General features: G+C 33.4%; 1 pseudogene; it reads right to left on the bottom strand.

Moving 5' to 3' along the window:
* Positions 1–2,372: 2,372 nt before the first annotated feature.
* Positions 2,373–4,443, bottom strand: LOC149793723 (microfibril-associated glycoprotein 4 pseudogene; annotated as a pseudogene).
* Between the last annotated feature and the right edge of the window lie 1,622 nt (positions 4,444–6,065).

Here is a 6,065-nt window from a genome sequence, read left to right as displayed (position 1 = left end):
AATTTAACACTTTAAATTAAATTCCTGGATAAGTGGAGAGCGATGTCCTCCTTACATTAAAGTGAAGTTCAGTTGTCGAGGAAAAGGTGTTTAGCAAGCCGAACAAATGCCTAAATATTGTATACATAAATATTGGACACATAGATATTGTACACATAAATATTTTGCACATAAAGATTGTACACATAAATATTGGACACATATATATTGGACACATAGATATTGTACTCATAAATATTGTACACATAAATATTGGACACATAAATATTATACACATCATCTAATTGTTCTAACCTCTGACGTCAGACATTGCCAAATGAATATTAACAGCATCATCACTGCCAAATCGTAATATGTAGTATCAAAATATATTTAAAGGGCATTTTTATTAACTATTTGCACAGGGTAGTAAATCTTTGTCTTATTAAATAGTCTGAGTTAATACGAACGTTGTACTGAGGTGCTGTGAAAGATAATTGTAATTACTTTTAGAAATACTTCTTAGATTAATATTTAAATGTAGCAAAATTTTACACTTTAATTATTTTTCTCCTAATGACTCAGTTGAATTCCGAAATTCACGTGGACAGTTCTTTAAAGAGATTAACGAATTTGACATGTGTTTTCTATGTGTCTTTCACAAGGGAATTTTGCATGTGGTTTGAGTAGTGAATATGTTGTCAACGAGAAATTAATTAAACGTAGCTGGTTTGACTTTAGTCTTATGGTAATATTTTATATTTTTAAAATTTAGTATAGGTTCAATGTGATATAGTTACATAAATACTTGCAATGCCAGTAGCTGGTAAAGGAGAGTAACATTTCCATTGGTCAGAATGTTACCACGTGATTAAAATGAATTGCGTTTATTTCTGTATAACTGCAAGAACTATTTTTCTAATAATACCCACTTCTATAAATAGAGTCACGTGTTCAGCATAAGATAAACGCAGCCAGTGAAGGCAGACAAGAAGGAAGTATTAAAGGAAAAGAACATTCTAACAATTTTTAAAAAAGATAATTGAATAGATTCAATCTGAAAGACTAAAGCAACCGATATTCTAATCTTTTATGAATAAAAGCACTCTTTCTTTGTCAAAATTTATGAAACATACATTACGACCCAGCAAGACAATCCCAAGTGCTATAAATAGCTACATAACAGAAAACCCCAAACATTTATTACTTCGCTCAATTAAGACTTCTGTTTCTTTAATGATTCAAACGAAATAACGAATAATTGAAATTTCAATTATAAGAGTCTAACGTTGTTTTTTCTGAGTTTATCGTGGTATAAACTGTCAGTTGCCGACTCACACAGCTTATATAACGCCCTTCGGGCGTTAGTTGCTGTGTGAGTCGGCAACTGACAGCTTACACAACGATAAGCTCAGAAGAAGAAAAAAACCGTTAAACTCTTAAATAATAATAAATTATAGAAAAATTCACAAACAGTCATGAATATAAAGCTTGTAGTATCCTGTAGATGCACTAAATACATCTAATTAACAGTAAGCTTTAAAACAAATCATTCTCTAATGCTAAGACAAGCGATAAGCGGTATAATTCGTGCAATACTGTAAATAAACGTTCGAATTAGTACAAGCATTGTAAATCTAAGTCGAATAGTTTTGTCAAAACCTGGAAAAATACACGGTGTTTGTTTTGTGTTTCAAGTTGTGATAGATCCCCTAGGCCTCTGAAAACAAATTTAATTGCTGTTCCCCCCCATGTATATATATATATATATATATATATATATATATATATATATATATATATATATATATATATATATATATATATATATATATATATATATATATATATATATATATATATATATATATATATATATATATATATATATATATATATATATATAGATATATATATATAGATATATATCTTTTTTATGACTTCATTGTGTAGCTAGCTATAAACTAAGTAACCGACTAAACAGTGCAGAAAACCAACAACAGTCTCTACGGACTATTCGTTGTCCAGAGTTACATACATTAAACGAAAATCGACCAAGTATTGATCTGAGGTTTCTCGCATTATTCTGTTAAACGAGAGCACCCTTAATCGTAGCACAATGGGGGGGGGGGGGTCGTAAGGAATATATCAAATATGGACAAAGATTTAGTTTAAGGCATAAAATAATGCCAAAACATTTTACACTAAAAAATAACAATGAATCTCTGCATTAGGTAGGAGAATGTAGAAACGTATTACATGTAATAGACATTATGAATATAGACAATAGCATAGACATGGACGATATACAATTAGACCAAAAGAAGGTGTGGGAATGTGGTTGTATTGGACATTGTTATTATCATAATATTGGGTAAAAATCAAGAAAAGCATTCTAATATATCAATATTTATTAGATAAAGGTAAACAAGTTCTCGATATTCTCCTGATTTTCGGATTGACCAGGAAATCTTGATGGTGAGCATTACGAATTTACGTAATGTCTGTGGCTGGTGGAATGCTTATTGGCTTTATTATTACTCAAGAAGGAAAATAAGAAGACTGTACTAAAAAATTCACAATGGAAGAAGAAAGAAAAATCAGCACATATTAATTTCTGAAGTGTATACGAGGAGAATCGCAATGATAACAACCAGAGACATACATGTCGTATAAATTTAGGTTTAATGCAGCTAGAAAGTTTGTTAGCATAAGAAATAGGCAATAGGAACTCAACAATTACAGCGGATAAATACCGACAACAGTATCTATTCATGCTAGGAAGAAAAAAACTTCAGCTCACTTGGCTGACAAAAGCCGCAGTAAAATTTTCTGGGAAATCTGCATCAAACAGTATTTACATTTAAATTTAAAAATAAAGCCCAAGTGTTTATTGACAATGCAACTCTTGGATTTCAAACAAGCAAATTAAATCGTATACAAGAGAAGTTCGTCAACTTTTATTGAAAATAAGTAGTTAAGTAAACTAACTTAAGAAGTTAGATAAATGTTCATTATGGTATCTGCAATGTGGATTTACAAATGATTAAGTTACAAATGATTAAGTTGATTTGCTAGCGCATTACGATTGACCTTGGGGTACACAAAATTATACATGTAATATTAGCCATGGAACGATTCTAAAAATGTACAAGTTTCTGTTTGCCAATACGAGAGCAGCATGTCGGAACTAAAATTATGGAAGTTCAAAATCTAATATATTCAGAACTTTGCATGGTACAAGAGAGTCAAGACTTTTAAACTTTCAACTCACGAACAATTCGTAAATAGATGTTATAACTTGGCTAAGAAAATATACTTTCAGTACAGTACAAAAATATTGACCTTTCCAGAGTGTGAAATCTTGCAGGTATCATTAAAATAAAAGCCATCTTTCACAATCTGGATGCTAATGAAGCTATGTCGTGTTTTGAATACAAATTTTTCCATCTGGTGTAGACGAATATTTTGCATGTTGTATTTACTGCTTTCTCACTTTCATATCAGCATACACCATGGACGTGTAATATCCGGATAATGTCTTCCAATTTATTCCTAGTCCATAAACAGTGGATCCATAAACACCGTTCAAATTGGATTGATGGCAAGCACTGTACCACCAACCACCTTTATACAATCCTGCGCAACTACCTTCGTAAACGTCGTTGTCTCGATCTTTGGTTGAAAACGTATACCCAGAATGTACACTAAGGGAATCCCCTGCAGTTCCGTGGTAGCCTCCCACTGTGAGGATGTATGCGCTATTCTCACCTCCAACAGTGAAGGTACTGTACGTGGCAAAGGTCTTGTTTGTATCCGAAAGAGACAAATCTATACGCAGCTGATAGTTGCCCTGTGCCGTGAGAGCATGAATATTATCATTTCCGAGCCAGAAGTTTCCATTCAAGTCACCAAATCCTTTCTTGTAATCTGACCAGTCACGAAAGAAATCAACATCCCCGCTGACTCTTCTTTGAATGACCGTCCAGCCACCACCAGCCGTATCCATGTCACAGCGCACATAGATTCCTTGTAGAAGCCCGTCCGGATAAATGACATACACTCCGGTTCTAGTATACCCTCTTTGGTACAAATCCTGACAGTCTCTTGATCTTACCAACGACCAGCCATCACAGTTGGAATAGTAACTGGGACAAATGATGCCATAGTCCCTTGTAGGCTGACTGTTACAATTGCATGTACAATGACAAGACCCCGGGTTACTACGGTCGGTATCAAGTTGACGCAGCTGAATCTGGCTCCTCTGATCAACTGGGTGAAAGGGATTTTGAAGATATTCAGACAATTCGGGAACATTATCCTCCTTGTTATGGAACTTTGTCTTTTCTACGGCAGATGTCCAAGCAAGATGGGACATAAGAAAGAAAGACAGAAAACTAAAACCTTCCATGACAACGTCTGAATAAAGATTTCAACTCAGAGTCATATGCCGTCAATCGATTCAACTAAATTTTGTCAAGAGAACTTATTTATATACCCTGCGTAAGATATACACCTGTCATCCAGGTAAAAATAACTGAAGCAAGCCATCAACATCAGTTCTCATTGGAGGGAAAAGCTGTTGGTAGTCTTCAAAGGTCGCGTACCGATAGCTACTGAAATTTCGTGTCATTGACTTGACCATCGTCTCGGTATAGGCCAATACATTCCAGAGAGTATATATATATATATATATATATATATATATATATATATATATATATATATATATATATATATATATATATATATATATATATATATATATATATATATATATATATATATATATATATATATATTGTGATAGAATATTTTGTTCAAGGCATTTTGTGTAAGTGGTCTAGGGACTCATTGCATCTTTTGATGTATGAAAATTCATGAGTTCATGATTCAGCTGATGTCTATGGTTTACATTATATTTTATAAATTGAAACGGAGAAATAATCCAGTTTTAGCGACATTGATTAACTACTGAAAACGCTCTTTTCAAGTACATTGCATACAAATAAGTTCGTCATGTGTCGAACATAAAGCATTGAGGTGTTTCGAGAATATTGTTCCAGCATGGTAATAAAAGGATGTAGTTAGAAAGTTAGAAAGTTACCCACCACAGAGGTATGACAAGGTAGCAACACACATGTATAGCAAATTCTAAATGCTCTTCAATTTCGGCAGTTTGGAGGACATGATGAATCTATTGACAGACTTTCTAATTACTTCATCCTTCGATAGATCACGATAAATGCTGAATTCATTTCTTATATGTTTCGACTCTATTTATCGTTTGGGAAACAAGTTTCTTCATATCGCCTAATTTCCTTATTTTTAGAGTGTAACCGTCGCGTTTTTATAATGCAAATTATGCCACTTGATTACTAGAGTATACTCCTCAAATGTTTCTAACTCTCCATCCCATGCATTCTAAGAGTAAGTTTGCTTGCAGGCACCAACGCGGTTTATCTTTTATATGTATGATGTGTTTTCTGAGCTCCTAAATTGTTGCACATGTGATTGAAATTCTGTCTCACTAGCTTAAGTTCACAAATTCTAATGCATTCTGCTTCAAAAACCTATTGATTTACGACTGCCCATTTTACAGATGAGTGTTTGTCTGTTAAAAGCTGTACTTCGTCATAATGCCCAGTCAGTGTATACAGCCGTTAAGTTAAATCAATGGTAACATAAAAGAGACTGCTAAGAATATAGTTACGGATCCATCAATAGGAGATATATGCTTAAATAGCAAGTCATATAACAAAGCACCCACATACCGAAAAACACCGAGGAAGTAATGGTAATAAAAGAACAATATTAAGGTACTACGTTGGGACGTCATGCAGATGGTACAGAACATATGCTAGTCTAACTAACCCTAAGTGGCGCACCTTCCAACTTCGATTAAAAGATCACGTTTCTAGCCGAACCTCGAGAAAAATGTAGAGTTTATACAAAGTTTATCGAGATATCTGAGAAGAAAAAAAGAGGCAGATGAATCAGTACAAACTACATGCGACTAACCCAAGATCATAATTTTGAAATTATCTTTAAATCAAGTTTTAATGTCACAGACCATGTTTCATGTG

This window comes from Sinohyriopsis cumingii, chromosome 8, assembly GCF_028554795.1.
Source record: "Sinohyriopsis cumingii isolate HCF-2022 chromosome 8, ASM2855479v2, whole genome shotgun sequence".
NCBI classification, from domain to species: domain Eukaryota; kingdom Metazoa; phylum Mollusca; class Bivalvia; order Unionida; family Unionidae; genus Sinohyriopsis; species Sinohyriopsis cumingii.
Note: the sequence above shows the minus strand (reverse complement) of the source record. Positions and strands in the feature narration are given on the sequence as shown.